The following is an 18,868-nucleotide window of genomic DNA, read 5'->3' on the forward strand; positions in this document are numbered from 1 at the left end:
AAAAAAGAACGTGGAGGACTTGGAACCCTGTGCATTGCTAGTGGGCATGTAAAATGATACAGCCACTGTGGAAAACAGTTTGGCAATTTCTCAAAAATCTAAACATAGAATTAACATATGACACAGCAATTCTAGCCCTAGATAAATACCAAAAAGAACTGAGAGCAGGGACTCAAACAGATATTTGTACACCAATGCTCACTGCAACATTATTCACAGTAGCCAAAATGTGGAAACAACCCCAGTGTCCAACAATGGATGAACGGATAAACAAGCTATGGCATACACACACAATGGAATACTATTCAACCATATAAAGGAACGAAGTTCAGATACCTGCTACAACATGGATGAATCTTGAAAACATACACTGAAGACAACAAGCCAGCCACAAAAGTACAAATATATGATTCCACTTACATGAAATATCTAGAATAGGCAAATTCATAGAGACAGAAAGACGATTCAAGGTTGCCAAGGGTTGGAGAAAGTGGTTTGGAAAGCATAATGGTTTCAGGGTTTCCATCTGGAGTTACAGAAAAGCTTTAGAAAGAGGTAGCGCCACTAGTGACACAACAGTGTGAATGTAATTAACGCCACTGGAACACACACTTAAATGTAACCATATATTTAAAAATGGTTAAAATGACATAGTTTACATATCTTTTTTACCACAATAAAAAAATCTTAGGAAAGAAACTATAGAGAGGATATTTGGGTTTCTTGGCAAAAATCTGGGACTTGAATAAGAAAAAGTAGAATCTCTATTTTAACAAACAGCAAATCTTAGGAACAAATGAAGAGTTATATTTGATGATGGACAAACTGGGAACCTGTCTCTTTTATATGATAATTTAACAATGAAGTGACAGACGTTGGGTGAAAGAACTAGTTAGAGATGGGCAGAAGGTAAACAAATACGACTGAAAGACAGGTCGAGTATGCATTATCCAAAATGCTTAGAATCAGAAGTGCTTTGATTTTGGATTATTTTGGATTTGGGAATATTTGCATGTATAGGTGGAGCATCCCTACTCTGGAAATATGAAATCCAGAATGCTCCAATGAGTATTTCCTTTGAGCACCACGTCAGTGCTCAAAAAATTTCAAGTTTTGGAACATTCTGGATTTGAAATTTTTGGATTAAGAATACAACTTAATCTTTATTTTAAATCAAAGTTTAGAAGAGTCATTTATATGAACATTTTTTCACCTAATATTAATCTCATTTTTTTCTTTATCCATGGTCATATATTTGAGGTTTTTTTTCTCTCTCTACAAAACATATATTATTTCTCACATATATATGATTCACGTGAGAAACTTTTGTTTAAATTTAAGATATAAATAATGTATTTGTGAGAATATATTATATACATAACGTACAACACATAAAATAATATGTGTGAGTAATAATATATATTAACATACAGTCATGCATTGCTTAAGGATGGAGATATGTTCTGGGAAATATGTTGTTTGGCGATTTTACTGTTGTGTGACCATCACAGAGTATACTTACACAAACCAAGATGGGATAGCCTACTATCAACCTAGGCTAGATGACACAGCCTATTGCTCCTCCGCTACAAACCCATACAGAATGTTACTCTACTGAATATTGTAGGCAATTGTAACACAATGGTATTTGTGTATCTAAACATCTAAACATTGAAAAGGTACAGTAAAAATACCATATTATCATCTTCTGGGATGACCACTGTATATGTGGTCCATTATTGATCAAAACATTATTACACAGTGCACGACTAGATAATATTATTTCTGACATATATATTATTGTGCTATCTATTCCTCTTCCAAATGTTCACGGGACACGTAACAGAATCGATATTACCAATATAAACTTGGTAATCAATACTGAGAGTTTACAAAAAAACTCACTAAATACAGTCCCTCTTCTTAAGTAGTTTATATGCCATGGATGACAAGTACACAAACAGCTATAACCCAATGACAAGTCAAGAAGTGAGTTTCATTGAGAGGTGAATTCTCAATGGCCAGGCTCGCTCAGTAGCTAGTTGAGTGAAAAACACAAATCAGCATTTGTAATTCAGAAGGCAATTCAAATTCAGCAAATTACAAATGACCATAAAGAGCTTTAGGGTTACCTCGGCAAAGATCTGTTGTTTACCAAGATAAACAAGATATTTTAAAATTTCAGACTCCTTAATTTTTAAAGATACATGGCTTATCTTTTCTACTTAGAATTAAATATCTTTCAAAAGTTATTTCTGGTCTTGTAGAAGTTTCAGTCTTTGTGTGTATATGTATATTTGTATATAAGACATGCTATTAACACACATGTATTAACACACATATATGAATAGCTGTCTTTCAAAAACAAGAAAGATGAAGGTTAACAGTTATCAATGAGAGTTAGCCTGAATATTTTAAAAACCTGTTCTTTCTAACTAGACACCAGCATTTGACAAGAGGTGTCTAGTCAGAGGCCATAAAGTAGGAAAGTGGGTGGTGGAAGGGAGAAGTATTATGGTATATGTGTTTTAAGAATGCTGATAGTCTTCTCCTTCCACACAGAATGAAAATGTGATCACTATGGTCTATTTTAAAGCTTTCTAAATTGTTCTGTATAAATACACTGTACACCTTGCCTTTCAACAATTCAATCTCAATGTAATTTCAGCATGTCCTTAAAATCTTACATTAAACAATCACAAGATAACAACTAAGTGATGTAGGTTCACTTCTGGTAAATCTGTGAGTTCTCTGCCATGTCAAAAAAGAAAAAAAATTAAGCCCACCAGTAAATGATTACTGAAAAGACCACTTGCAGCATATGAAACAGATTATTCCTAAATGCTAGTACTCCCTCAGTATGGCTAAGAACGACTGCTCTAAAAACAGTATAACAATTCAGACTTTCATTCCATTACATTTTTTTGCTGAAGTTTTTATACAAAACAATTTAAAAATTAAAAAGTAAAATTGTTAGCAAAATTGAAACTAAGTTACATACTTCTACAGGTGCAAATGGTATGACTTTGTAATACCAAAAATATGAAGACAAAAAAATTACTAAGTAGTCTTCCATATAATATAAAAAATTGAGAAAACTAAACTTTCCTTCAAGACTCCCACACAGCATGAAAGTTTGAGAACGTAAAGCTCTTACCTAGTTTTCGTAAATACCCATAGGCAATGAAACACCAGACAGGGTGCTGCAGGTGTTGTAAGGTCCAATTGTCCGAAGTTTCTGTGACCACATTTTCCTCTCCCAAGTTGGGTCAAGAGCACTTTCTGCCAGTGTGAGCTTTCCACGGAAGGCAGTCACAGAGCATAGAAGCCTCTTCTATCAGTGTCCCTAATCTTGCCCTTTGTATGGGCCTCCACATTCTTCTTGTACGTCAGAACTACCCAGTGGAATGCAATTCTCGGTATCGGAATGTAAACTTATTCAAGTCAGCCTACACCCAACAAGGGAATACACAGGAGTCAAGCAGATATTATACTGGTGGGCAATCCTAATTTACAAAATGATTAAAAACATAATACTCCAATATATCAATTTTTCACACCCCTGTTTTCAGAAAATGATAGGCAGTTACTAAATTTTAGTTTCTTCCTTAAAAAAGTCTAAGTAACTGACTGGACTGATGTTCCTAAATCAAAACCAATTTATTTGTTTAGGACTTACAAAAAAAACAATCACATAACACTGTCTTCAGACAGCAGAGTGGCAATTAAATTAGGGAGGAAAAGCTAACAAGTAACTGCTGATGCCATCAATTCCATTCTCAAAAATTGGTAACTTATATAAGAATAAATTTTAATATAAGTATAAAAGGAAAGTGGGTTGAAAGACTTTCCATAAAATACATGTAATATTTTCTTAATAAGTTAACTCATTAGTTTAGACCCCAAAAAAGTAACAGCTATGTTAAAAATCACACACACACACCAGATACATATATAAATTACATGTATGTGTGTAAACTGCAAACTGCTTCTAAAGCATGGACTTTAACCGGCTTATATTTCAGAAGTATTGAGAAAACTGAACACACACTATACATCTCTAAATTTCTTTCAAGGCTCACTTAGAAACATTCTAACAATCATCACCCTACACAAATTAACAGAAGTTTGTTCCTCTGCAAAGTGGATCTCAACATTTAACCTCTGCTTATAAAAATAGAGTACACGATAAAAATTATTATACAATATGAAGGCCTTATAGCTGTGCTATTCCCCCTGTTCATTCCTCAGTAGTTTGTTGTCTATTTAACAAACACTAAACATACTTAAGCTACTAATATTTTAATTCCTTTAAAAAAAAATCTAACCTGCACTGTCTTCAGTATCTTTGAAGTACCACTAACAGCAATAGTGCTGTCATCTTCTATAGGAGCTCTTTTCTCTGCAGCACTGAGCACTCCCCATTTCCCTGTGTGTTTTCTCCCAGTGAGTCCATGCGCGCGGCGTAGCTTGTACAGAGGCCAACATTCCATCTGACGGCTAATTTCCTGCTTCGATGACCCACCCACCTCTCCTGGCTGCAGCTATGTGTTTCGCATGTTGTATGGGTACTCTTTTTGCATACCAGCCTCATGACCTCAGCGGCTGCCTGACAGACACTCTTTATCAATTTCTATTAATTCATTATCTACTCTCTTGTAAGTGAAGGGCAAGTAGTGAAATCTGCAATGTCTGCTCTCCTCTGTCTTCAAGGTCAAATGCTTCGTGCTGGCAATACAATTTTGTTATTAAAATTTACCCAAGCTGTGCTACAAACTAGTTGCTCTCCGCCAAAGAGATGCTGAACTGTATACCTGGCCTGGGGGATTATCATGGAAAAGACTAGAATAAATTTAAATCAAACAGCATGGGAAAAGTTAAAAGAGGCAGATTTGCTCTCGTTTTTCCCTTCAAGAGAAAAAAAGGTGGCTCTTACCTCAGCTGTATTGGGGTGAAGAGAGCAAGCAGTTTTTCTCTCTTGCCACAATCTAAACCAGCAAAGATCAGTGGTGTGATGACTACACTTTGGTAGTGTCTATGTCCTCGTGACCAAACTGCTAGAGAACAGCTCAGCTAAATTAATCTGCTGCTATCAGTCTACACAGTGGCACAAACAGGTCTCTGCTGATCACAGTGCTTTGTACACAGACGGCAGCTGATCAGCTTGTATAAAAGTTATGGTCCATAACAGCTTTTCCTTTCAGCATGTAGACACATGCCCGTCCAATATACTTTTGTTAAATGTTCACCATTGCAGTGTGCAAAGCTGGCCGTGTATGAGTTGTATAGACAAGGAAGCTTAGCTCTAATATCTTATTTTCAAATGGCCTTATTTTTTATAAAATTCATTCAAGAAGTAAAATAAACAATTACATTAAGAAATAACCAAACAGATCTATGTAACATATTAATGAGAAAAATGGCAGATGAATATAATGAATGATTCAGATTGGCCCTAAGCAAGTAAGAACTTGAACTGATCTCAAGAATCACAACTAAACATCTGCTATTCTTTAAAGCTCTATGTTAATGGCATCAAAACCTAGCCACTAACCTGCCCAAAAATTGGCACATACCGTAAGAGAAGTTGAAATGGTAAGTATGTCTTTGTAAGATTGAACCTCAACAAAAATTCAGGTCACTTGAAAAATACTGTATTCATAATTCTTGGAAGTTAAAATAACACATGTCCAAGAAAGGAAAAGCATAAACTCATACACATATATAATCTTTTACAAAGATATCAAGTAATAAAATGGCAACTGATTTAATTCATCTGAATTAAATGTGGACTTTTCTCATGAGCCCATACTTGTTTTGTAAGTGAAAGACTCTTCTAATTCTACCAATAACTAACACTGGCAATATTGCTTAACCTTTGTTTCAGAGCTTCCCCCTTATAGACTGAAGTGGTAAAAACCTATTATTTATAATCAAAATATAAAATACTTAGGAATAAATACAATGAAGAATGTGTATGATCTGTATACTAAAGGGAACTTAACCTTGCAAAGGGAAATTCTAGAAAACTTAAATGGAGAGAGTTCACGGTTTGGAAAGCTCAATATTGATAAGATAGTAATCTTTCCCAAGCTGATCTACAGACTCAGTGCAATTCCAACCAAATCCTAACGAACATTTTTTTGGCACTGATAACCTGGTTTAAAATTTATATAAAAAGGCAAGGACAGAATAAAAACAAGCAAGAACAAAGTCAGGGATTTACGCTATATGACTTCAAAAGTGACTATAAAGTTACACAAATGAAGATAGTGTGGTACTGGTGAAAGAACTGACATGTAAAGCAATGGAACAGAAGAGAGATTCCAGAGATAGATCTAAACAAATATTTCATAGTTAAATAATTTATTTTTACAATTAATTGATTTTAAACAAACATGCCAAGGCAATTCTATAGATTAAAAATATTCTTTTCAATGAAGTCTTCTAGAACAACTGAATATCTGTATGAAGAAATGTAAATCTCAACCCTTACCTCACACCACACACAAAAATTAAATCAAAATAGATCTCAGACCTAAAAGGAAGAAGTAAAACTATTACATTTCTAGAAGAAAAACTGAGGAAACCTTTATGACATGAGGTTAAGAAAAGATTTCTTAACGAGGACACTAAAAGTACAAAGTATAAAAAAACAGGTTGACAGCATGGACTTCATTAAGATTAAAAGCCTTAGCTTTCAAAAACACAGAGTTTTTATTTATTTTTGTTTAAGGTGCATGTTAGATTAGGAGGAAATTTTTGCAGAATATAGCCAACAAAATAATTGTATCCAAAACACATAAAGATTGCTTACACAACTCAAAAATAAGACAAACAATCCAATTTTTTAAAACAGCAAAAGAGGTGAACTGACACTTTGCCAAGATATAGAAATGGCCAACAAACACATGAAAAAATTATCAACATTAATCTTCAGAGAAATACAAAATAAAAACCACGGTAAGAATACTGCCACATATCTACTAGAACAGCTAAGATGAAAAAGACTGACAATACCAAGCGTTGACAAGGATGTGAGGCAAACAGAAATCTCATAAACTGCTAGTGTGCATAAAAAATGTTATAGCCACTGTGGAATACAGTGTGGGAGTTCCTTATACAGTTAAATACACATTTACCATGTTATCCATCAATTTCACCCCAGGTACCTTTCCAAGACATTAAGGAAAGCATATCACCCACACAAACAGACATTTGTGAATGTTCATAGAAGCCAAAATATGAAAGCAACTCAATCATTTTCAAATTAATGTTTTGTGAAAGATTAATATTGCCTCATTTACAAAATTCGGTAACTTTATAAATCTGGCATTCACTTTTGTAAGGATTGACAACATATTGCATGGCTTGCTAAAATAGACCACGAGACATCTCTGCACTGGGTTGGGCAGTACAGCAAAATTTTAAAGTTTTCAAATTCTGTTCCTGTTTGTTACTTTCTGACATAGCTGTAAGTACTCTTCTTTTCCTTCGGTACTCTTTCTATTTACCCAACCTCCACCTACCCTACCCTGTATCTACAATCTTTCTCAGGAACCCAGGTTATCTCTTTATATCCCCTGTAGCTCCCATCTATTTGTCAATGCATTAATTAAACATGCCTAAAATCAAGTATCTTCATTTCAACTCTGATACCCACCTACCTCATTCCCTCCAGATTTGGTTATAGCTGTCAAAGTAATTGCTCTATAGACATCCAAATTCAAAGAACTGAAGCCATTTTTTACTTTTTTTCTTCCCTTGTCTGTAACCTTCAGTCACTAAATTCCACCAATTAGCCCTTTTAAATTATTCTCCATCAACTTCTTTTTCCATGGAAATACTATTCAGGCCCTTAGCTTTGGCACACAGAGACCATTAAGATAAGGTTCCTATCTCTGGTTTCAACTTTACCAGATCTTCCAGGGATTCTCTTCTTCTATTGATCTACCTTTAAAACAATTACACATCGATTTTAAAGTCATTCACCTACAGCCTCTCTGTTTGAATCTGATTAACCACCTGCTGGTATGCTTTTAAAACAAGAGAGTCCAAGGTCCAACCCAGATGTGGCAAACCAAAATCTCCAGGGCGTGGGACTCAGCATTTTGCCCATCCTAAGCCAGGCAAATCTAATAACTGCCTGGTTTGAAAACCTCTACCTTGGGCAATTACTTTGAAAGTCTTGCCCCGTGTCATCTTCAAACCATCATTATTGCCAAACACAAGGACTCTAAAGTCTTTTCTATATACTGTCCCACAAGCACGTTCTTAGAAAAATTAAAATTCATGTTTCTTGGGCTTGAATGGTAATCAAGCAGTTCTTCTCTACTATATTTGAAAGACTAAAATTACTTTATGTTCTAACATAGATAATCAATGAAAAAAAATCTGTTTCAGTCACAATGATGCTTTCAAACACAAAATTTCCTATACATAAGAGATTTTAGAAGTTCACTTAAATGGGGCCAGACATGGCAGTTCACACCTGTAATCCCAGCACTTTGGGAGGCCAAGGCAGGCAGACCACTTCAGGCCAGGACTTCAAGACCAGCCTAGCCAACATGGCAAAACCCCATCTTTACAAAAAATACAAAAATTAGCTGGGAGTGGTGGCACATGACTGTAATTCCAGCTACTCAGGAGGCTGAGGCACAAGAATCACTTGAGACCGAGAGGCAGAGGTTGCAGTGAGACAAGATCACACCACTGCACTCCAGCCTGGGTGTCAGAGCGAGACTCTATCTAAAAAAAAAAAATCACTTAAATGGGATAATGGCTATAAAACCTGGAATACCTTATTCAAAGCCAATTCCTTAGTTTGTGTTCCCAAAATTATGTAAGTTAAAATTCAAGATAAGGTGAAAAGAGGTAAACGGAAATGGTCTCATGATTCTGAGTAATAACTAAATTATTATCCTGGACTATATCCATCATGGCAAGAAAAGAGGGAAACATATATGTCTCTGATACATACATGCTAGAATATATACACGTTCATCCTAAAATATATCTGATTTAGCCTAATGAAATGGAATTTCTCAACTTGAGGTTTTTCTATGTGTAAAACTGAATTAAGTCTGCCAATGACTATTTTCTAAATTCACCCTAATGAACCATAAAATAATAATAATAAAACACAAGAATGTGTTTGACAAATTTTAAATTGCCCTCATTTTTAAAACTATCTGAAAATGTTTAATACCAAAGTTATCTTAAGGAAATTACACTTACATTCTAAGCAATTTCTAGTTATAAAACACGAAAAGGTAAGCCATCAATTAAAGATAATCTGACTCAAAAAAAGTAGATAGAAGTATAACCAAGAAAATAATGATTTAATGTTTGTGTAGCTCTCTAAACCCATGAATAGTCAATAGCAGAAATTCTATTTTCTATTTAATAGCAAAAATATGTAACCCCTATAAAGCCATAAGAAACATCTAAGACAATAATTTAAATATTTTGGACTCACAATTCAAAATACTAATTGGTAATAAAAAATAAATGCAGATCCTTTTAAAAACCACATGACATTTAAATTCTTACATTTAAAAAAGCAATAATATAAATATCTAAGCTATAGTCCTTCACTTTATTATTTCAACAAGTACTGTCAAAAAATTTATAATACATGGAAAAAATTAAGTGGGTACATAATACAGAATAAAGTCATCTTCTTTAACATTTCAAAATATGATTTTGTTGTCTTCAAAATATATATATATACACACACACACACACACATATTCAACTCATAATAAGAAGGTCCCTGAACTATGATTAATTGGACATTTTTATCTTAATAATGACATTCCAATTTCCCAGAGTATAATTTGCATCACATATCAATCTTCTTTTAACCATACTATTACTCTTGTTATTTTCTGTTAGTGACCCCAATACAGAGTACACTTTCTTAAACAAAAACAAATTTAGCTGCTCTATTATTTTAAGATACACCCTGAATTCATACAAGTGAAACAGTAACTCACACATCCCTCTGTCCCTTCTCCAAAAACAACCGGAGCACAGACAAGAGTTAGGAGTTCCTGAGCACTTAGCACTGGGTAACCAACCGAAACATCTTCCAGAGAAAAACAATACTGTGTTTCATTGACACAAACATCAGACTCTAAAATCTTTATGAAATATAGTATTATTTATTTCTTCACGAGAAATAGAAACATCACTGCAAACAGGACTTCTGGGATGAACTCTCACACACTCGTTTATAGCAAGGATCACAAACAATGCCCTAACTGAAGACTTTTAAGCATCAGGTGACCTGTGGAACTCCATCAACTATACACACAAAAAATATCACAGTCCTTCTCTTTACAGCTACTTACTGTGTTAAGACACTACCAATCCCAGTACTCCAAAGGCCACAGAAGCCTACATAAATGTACAGCACATCTGCGATGTTGTAGTTATAGCAACCAAATTCCCAACTTGATCCAGCAATTGAACCCTCTCCCTCTAGAGGACAGTTTTGCTCTGTGCATCAGGTATCACATTGGAATATGATGTACAACAGGAAAGAGGGTTCTAAATAATGCTAAAAATCATGTTAGTGTTCCAGGATGAAGATACTTCATACTGAAGCAGAAAGTATGACAAACACCCGAAGGGGGAATTTTTAATATATACCACTGTGACTATTTACATATTTCACTTTACTCCTTTAGAGACCTACCTTATTTTACATTTAAAATAGAATATACTTACATCTAGTGTAACTAAAGTTTCCCTTCAATATCATCAACTCTAGTTGAAGCAAGCTGACAATTGTTTCATCATTTTCTTTGCCTTATTTGGAATTCTCTCCCAGCACTTCCTTAAAACCTTTAATATAAGCCTTTGCCTTATATATGTCATAGGAATACCAGGACTTGAGTAAACTTTCGGTAAGACAAATAGGAACTACAGATAATGTAAAAGCTAAAGGAGCGTGGCTAAGCTGATGTAGAATGTGAGCACAGGCAATTAACGCACTCCAAGGGTGAGGGGGAAAACTGAAGAGCAGGTGTAACAGAGACCGTGGCTTCCCTGCTCCAATATCCATTTTCCTCTTTCTCCTTAGAAGGATATTTTTATATTATTTTTAGCAGGGCGCATCACATTGCAGAATAAAAGACTACGTGTCCCAGGATCCTGGGTGGCCTGAAGCAGCCACATGACTACATTCTGGACAATGAGATATAAATAGAAATGATGTTTCAAGGAATCTGTCTTGGATGGAAAAGGTAACTTTTCTGCTCTATTGCCTTTCCTCCTGCTTCTAGCTTTTAATGCAGACATGATGGCTGGAGTTTGGCAGACATGATGGCTGGGGTTTGGCAGACATCTGTGCTACCAACTGACCCTGAAAATACAAGCCACATGCTAGCACAAGTAGAGAAGAAGGGTGGAAGCCTATAACCTTTCACCTTTGGAGTCACCACCAAACCATCCTGGACCATCCACTCCCAGGGTCCTTTTCTGTGAGAGAAAAATTGGGTCCTACTGTATTGTTGCAATTGTTTTTTGCAACCAAAACTAATTACAACTAACACAGTAAGAAAACCAACATCCAGCAAACACCATTTGCCTTTTTTCCTCTTCTACACCCCTGCAAAGGTCGAATAATATCAATTTATCATACGGTTTCCCCAGACTCCTCCTCCATTACCTTGCAACCTCATTCTTTTCCCTGGTTTTCTCATCTATATCAACCTGACATTAAATAAATTGTAGGCTACTGAAAAGTTATTTCTAAAAGGGAATATGTTATCATAATATTGTCAAACTTTATAAGTGATTTTTTTAAAGGGCAAGTTAAAAATATAATCCTGACCCAACAGAATTCAGCAAACATTGATTAAACGCCTGCTGTGTCCTAGGCACTGGGGAAGCAAAGATGAATAACAGAGCCCACACCTTTGAAAGTATCACAGTTTAGTATGATATGCAATGATTGATCCTGACAGGAACACAAGGGTAGACTTCCTAAAGAAATTCACAGGGTAGGGGGAAGGTGCTAACAATGTGGTGGATATCCCAGACAGACACAACAGCTTAGACAAAAGTATGTCCAGACCACAGAGATCAGTAACTGTAGAGCATGTTGGAAGCACCACAAGCTGGAAGCATTTTGAGCTGCCCTGTATGTCTCATCAAGGGAGTGTGGATTTATGTTTGGCAGCAGGAAATCACGGAATTCCCAAATCTACCAACTGATCTACATCTCTTATCCTAAGTTTATAAAAGAGCATGAAGTGCTTTCATGCTCTCAAAAGCTAACACCTCCCCCACCCCATCCCACCCCACTGTGGGAATTTCACCCACTTCTGCAAGTACCTCCCCTCTTTCCTTTATCACCTTTGTACCTCTCTCAACTGGATCATTTCCATCAACTCACAAACACATGCTAGCATCTCCTAATTTTGAAGAGACAAACCCTGTTGACTTTACAACTCCTAGTCACCACCCCATTTTCCCGCTCTACTTCACTATGAAATTTCTTGATATGATGAAATTTTCTGTTTCACCAATTCTTCTCTCCCCATTGTCTCCTCAACCAGCTCCACCACTCCACTAACACGAGTCCTGTTAGGTCACAGGACTCCCATGTTGCTAAATCCAAAGGTTATGTCTCCCATTATTGAATGTCCCTGCAGCACTAGACAAAGTGACCCTTCTCCCTTCTCAAAACACTTTTTAATCTCTTGGCTTTGATAGCACATGAGGAGGATCTCTCCTTTAGTTCAGCACCACATTCTAAGCAAGCATGTAAGAAGCAATAAATATTTGTAGGATGAATAAGATAGAAGTATACGCATATCAAACATTGCAGGTGAGTTTAGGTCAGAAGTCAAGATAAAAGAGCTCATTAGTACTCATTAAGCACAAAGGTAAGGAATCTCTTGAAAAGACACGACTAATAACCTGGAGTAACGTCTGATTTTAGAAATCAGTTCTGGTCATTTTTGCTCGTAACTTTTGATAATCCTTTTGGTAAACAATTCTTCAAAGATAAAGTTGTTGGGACACTACCCCTTGTAGTGATTAGGTTTTGCACATTAATATCTTAAAAAGAACAATACATATACCGCTCATTCTTGATAAACTACCTACTTAATAATTACCTAATAGGTTAATGCTTTGTAAAACTAATACAGGTATGTCAGTTTTTTACACCTGTTGTTGGATTAGGTGCAGGGTAAATAAGTACGGAAGACTTAAGGGAACAGAGTCAAGTCCTAGAGGATGAATTGATACACATACACACAAACAAATATATATTTATGCACATGTGTATATTTTAACTCAACTGTAGATTCAGTTATATATATATGCATAGATCGAATTGAACATTTTTAGGTTAAAATGGATGGCTCCCTGCCTAACCTAGTATTTTATTAACTGACCAACTGCAGGGCCCAATCACCTGCTTCTGCAAAAATAACACGATAATGAGTTGTACAAGACGAATCCTAAGATAAGCAGTTCTTACACACTTAGTAACCCTTACTAATTCTCCCATCATCTAACTTTAGGCCATTCCAAATATGAATGAAATAAAGTCTTATGGTTTTCCTTTTCAAGAAAACAACTTCTTTTTTTTTTTTTTTTTTTTAGATGGAGTCTCACTCTGTTGCCCAGGCTGGAGTGTGGTGGCGTGATCTCGGCTCACTGCAACCTCTGCCACCCACGTTCAAGCAATTCTCGTGCCTCGTCCTACCGAGTATCTGGGACTACAGGCTTGTGCCACCACGCCTGACTAATTTTTTTTGTATTTTTAGTAAAGATGGGGTTTTCACCATGTTGGCCAGGCTGTTCTTGAACTCCTGACCTCAGGTCATCTGCCTGCCTCAGCCTCCCAAAGTGCTGGGATTACAGGCATGAGGCACTGCGCCCGGCCAACAACTTCTAATAATGTTCTCTATAAAGAAAACATCTAAAAAGCTTATGTATTGCCTCATTTAATCCTATAATAAGTTAGTGATATTTTCCCATGGTAGGAGGAAAGGGTATGTAAGACCAGTATATTACTTGTAAAACTCAGTGAGGACAGTTTTAACATGATTTGTAGTTTTTCCTTTTTCCCCTCCATTCCTTCTCCAATCACCACACTCCTATCATGCTTAATCTGCACTCCAGCTGTGATTTTTGCCAATACCTGAAAGTAAATCTTACGTGAATATATAACTTCCAGAACTCCATCCCTCACTTATCTTTATGCCTTTTGGATATGTTTAATGTCCAATAAAGTTACCCTTCTGTAACATAATTCACTAGTGAGTTATTTTTAAAATGCCATACTCCTTAAGGTATCTTCAATAAGTCATTGTATGACTTAAAACAAATGTGTACTCTTTCAAGAATATGATTTTCTAATCCTATATAGCTCTTTACATGAAATACGAAACACTTAAATTTGTCTTCACATACAGGTGGCAAAAAACATATGAAAAAATGCTCAACATCAATAATTACGAGAGAAATACAAATCAAAGCCACACTGAGATACCATCTCACACCAGTCAGAATGGCTATATTAAAACGTCAAAAAACAATAGATGCTGGCCAGGCTGTGGAGAAAAGCAAACGCTTATTATACACTATTGGTGGGAACGTAAATTATTTCAGACATTATGGAAAACAGGTTGGAGATTTCTCAAAGAAATAAAAATAGAACTGCCATTTGACCCAGCCATCCCATTACTGGGTATATAATCAAAGGAAAAGAAATCGTTCTACCAAAAAGAAACCTGCCCTTGCACATTCATCTCAGCACTATTCACAATAGCAAAGACATGGAATCAACCTAGGTGCCCATCCGTGGTGGACTGGATAAAGACAACGTGGTACACGTACACCATGGAATGCTACACAGCCATAAAAAAGAATGGAATCATGTCCTCTGTAGCAACATGGATGGAGCTGGAGGCTGCAACACAGAAACAGAAAACCAAATATCACATGTTCTCCCTTATAAGTGGGAGCTAAACATTAGCTACTCGTGGACATAAACATGGCTACAACAAACAGTGGGGAGTACAAGAGTGAGGAGGAAGGAAGGGGGCAAGAATTGAAAAGCTACCTATTGCATACTTTGCTCACTATCTGGGTGATGGGTTCAATCAAACCCAAACCTCAGCATCACACAATATACCCTTGTAAAAAACCCTGCACAAGTACTCCCTGAATCTAAAATCAAAGTCAAAATTAAAATAAATAATCCCACTTGAAAACAAATAAATAAATTTGTCTTCAGTCTCTGCCACATATAGAACTAACTCATCCATTGTTTTACCTCCTCCCATTACTAAAAAAAACCTTACAGGGTCTCAGAACAATCACTTAAGTTATCATGCAGCAGCGGCAAGCAGAAAGTAGGCCTGCGATTTTTAAACTCAAGTAGCTCATTGTTCGTCATGTGAATCATAATGAGAATAGTATTTCAGCCTCTCCAAACTGATTAGTTAAATGTTCTGTTTCTCCATTTATTCTCATTATAGCTGCCAGCTCTGATTTAAAATGTGATTATTAAGAGTACCACAGCACAGTTTTAATTTTTAAATTATGGATACAGTTGGTATCAATGAAGGACAAACACTAATTATAAATGGACACAGTCAATGTGGTGCAAATACATGATATGCACATTTCTTTCAACCTTCTGCCAATGTTACTTGAGACCTAATTTACCAACAGTCCCGGCTTTCCAACCAAGTTATACAGCTTTGTAAAGTAGAGCTCTCATTAATGCCACTATTACCAATGCTTCTGTAACTATTTCACTCCCTAAACTACACTTGCATTCTAGATAAACTGATCTCAATCTTTTGCCCTCACTCAAGCTGTTGGTTATGTTTGAATCGTCCTCACTCAATCCTATCTCTGTGCCATCACTTATGTTCTTTACCATGTCCACATTTTCTTCCTGATCTCAGTTTCCAACAATCTAAATTATAAACCCAACTCAAAAATACCCCCTTAAGAGCCACCCTTGAGGACCTTCCACATACATTAAAATATCCCTCTCTTTGAAATGATTTTGCATTTTGTATGGTCTTTGCCACGTCAATTTACACTGTACTACGTACTTGTTCAATGATACCCAGGGAACTTTTTCTACTTCCCATGCAACCGCCTCATTGCCGCAAGCAGATACTAAGTTACATGACGGCAGGGGTAGATCATCTTGCTTCTTTTGAATACTCTAGGACTCACTGTAGAGACCACACAGTAGGAGAGTGGTCAGGTCAATGCAAGTTTCAATTAATGTTTGAAAAAACACTGAAAAATATAAAATGAGGAGAATAATCCATAGATAAGCATGGAAAGGGCCCATGAAGCAAACCTCAATTTGGATGGCACTTCACTGCACAGCAGTTCCCACTGCCAGTACATTTTCAGTTATAGATAAAATTTCTTAACGCACTTGTAGTATAGATTATTTTGCCTACTAAGTCTGCTGCCCAAATAACCTGGTAAATCAAACCCTAGAGTCCATGCATCAGAAGCCACCACTCTCTGTATAGTCTTTGTCCTAATTTCTCTGGTTTCCAGCCTTAATTACCATCCTCCTATTGGCATCTTCAAAGTTCCTAGACTAATAGCTACCCTGGGATTAATTTCCCTTCAACCTTACAGTCCCTACCTGGCCAACACATAAAAGAAAGTGAAGAGATTCCTCTCCAAATGCTCTATATAAAAGATATAAAAAGTTTTAAACTATCAGAGCAATAAAGATGCTGTTTATGATTAAATATGGGACACATGACTATTTCTATTAAAAGGCCCTTCCTTTGAGACTTCTATAAAATTGATTTTATTAAGAAAATCAGATTAAGCATTTCAACAGCAGTGATTTTTTAAGACTGTGACCAATATAAAAGAGTCTCTCTGTATAACAATAATGATTCATGTCTTAAATATCTAGCATAGACCAGGTGCAGTGGCTCACGCCTGTAATCCCAGAACTTTGGGAGGTCAAGGTGGGAGGATCGCTTGAGGTCAGGGTTTGAGACCAGCCTGAGCAACACAGCAAGACCCCATTTTTCCCCTCAAATATTTTTCAAATCAGCAGGGCATACTGGTGTGTGCCTGAGTTCCAGTCACTTGGGAGGCTGAGGAGACAGGATGGGTTAAGCCCAGGAGGTTGAGGCCACAGTGAGCTAAGATTGTGCCATTGCACTCAAGACTAGATGACAGGCTGAGAACCTGTCTCTTTAAAACCCAAACAAACAACAACAAAAAACTGGCAGTGGCTCACATCTGTAATCCCAGGATTTTGGGAGGCCAAGGTGGGAGGATCAGTTGAGGTCAGGAGTTCGGGAGCAGTCTGGCCAACAAGGTGAAACCTCGTCTCCACTAAAAATACAAAACTTTGCAGGATGTGGTGGTAGGCACCTGTAATACCAACTACTTGGGGGGCCGAGGCACGATAATTGCTTGAACGTGGAAGGCGGAGGCTGCAGTGAGCTGAGACTGTGCCACTACACTCCAGCCTGGACAACAGAGTAAGACTCCATAACCCCTCCCCACAGAATAAAAATTGTACACTTTTTTTTTCTTACTGCAAATAGGATTTTTAATGACTGATAAATTACTAGAAAAATGCTCTAACTCAATGAGTTAACATAAAACCTAGGTAAACTATCTCCTTCTCTAACAAATAATCTAAAGAGCTAGATATACATTCAGAAATACAGTCTGAACCTATCTTTAATAAATTCCTAGCCTTCCAGAAGTCAGCAGCCAAAAAATAATATATTGGTTCATTATTATATTGTGACTTTATTAGGAAATAGGCTTCATCATTCATAGAATGGGGTAATTTTAGATAAAAATTTAAATTCCACAATTTCTATTTTATATATATATATATATATATTTTTTTTTTTTTGAGACGGAGTCTCGGTCTGTCGCCCAGGCTAGAGTGCAGTGGCCAGATCTCAGCTCACTGCAAGCTTCGCCTCCCGGGTTTATGCCATTCTCTTGCCTCAGCCTCCCGAGCAGCTGGGACTACAGGCGCCCGCCACCTCGCCCGGCTAGTTTTTTTTTTTGTATTTTTTAGTAGAGACGGGGTTTCACCATGTTAGCCAGGATGGTCTCGATCTCTTGACCTCATGATCCGCCCGTCTTGGCCTCCCAAAGTGCTGGGATTACAGGCTTGAGCCACCGCGCCCAGCCATAATTTTTTAAATATACTGATTTAGGGTATTTAGGGGCAATGAAAATTGTCAATGTTTTCCTATCCATTACGTACAATAGCATAAAGCAAAGGTACATTAGAAAACCATTTCTAAATCTGCAACCTCATAAGATAATCTTCATCTATTGCTTTCCAGCCCCACAGCTGTTGCAAATGATGCCTTTGAAAATATTATGTAGGAAAAACTCCTTCTTCTTACTACCCTCTGCCTGTCAATTATTTTAATCAATCAACCTGCAATGACTATGGGTGTAATCAGCACTCATAAAGTTATGCAGCACACAACCTTACAACTGAGTGGCCACAACTGCTTCACTCATAGATTTGAAAAAACACATCATAGTTTGCACTGTTTCTATATTCACCTATGGCAAATATTCTCTCTCACCCACACATTCCATTCTTAAATTACCTTTGCTAGCAATCCTCTGTTGATACAAAGACACTGAATTCATTTTAAACAACTTTTAAGAAAACAATAACTATAAATTGTACCTTGCTTCAATGCAAACTATAATTCAAATAAGAGTTTAGCTCTATCTGAAGGCGACAATATATGTAACAACATAAAATACATGGTGTTACAGGCACTTGTATAAATATCAGTGTTTCAAAACTTGACAAATTTCTAGTAGATTAAAAACAAAACTCACAAAA

General features: G+C 36.5%; 1 protein-coding gene across 10 annotated transcripts in view; it reads right to left on the minus strand.

Moving 5' to 3' along the window:
- The window catches only part of RAPGEF2 (Rap guanine nucleotide exchange factor 2), a 211,577-nt gene that overhangs the window by 125,107 nt on the left and 67,602 nt on the right, over positions 1–18,868 (minus strand). The window contains exons 1-2 of one of the 10 annotated variants that reach the window (XM_021938909.2): positions 4,329–8,540; positions 3,158–3,449 (exon numbers count right to left, since the gene is read on the minus strand). The exons of 7 other annotated variants lie outside the window; for them this stretch is intronic. The gene's annotated coding sequence lies outside the window, so the exon portion shown is untranslated. Of the gene's footprint in view, positions 1–3,157; positions 8,541–18,868 lie in introns of those variants that run through there. 2 more of the 10 variants (XM_031664196.1, XM_021938910.2) reach the window with 2 other exon arrangements.

The sequence above is a fragment of the Papio anubis genome, chromosome 3 (genome assembly GCF_008728515.1).
Source record: "Papio anubis isolate 15944 chromosome 3, Panubis1.0, whole genome shotgun sequence".
Lineage (NCBI taxonomy): Eukaryota > Metazoa > Chordata > Mammalia > Primates > Cercopithecidae > Papio > Papio anubis.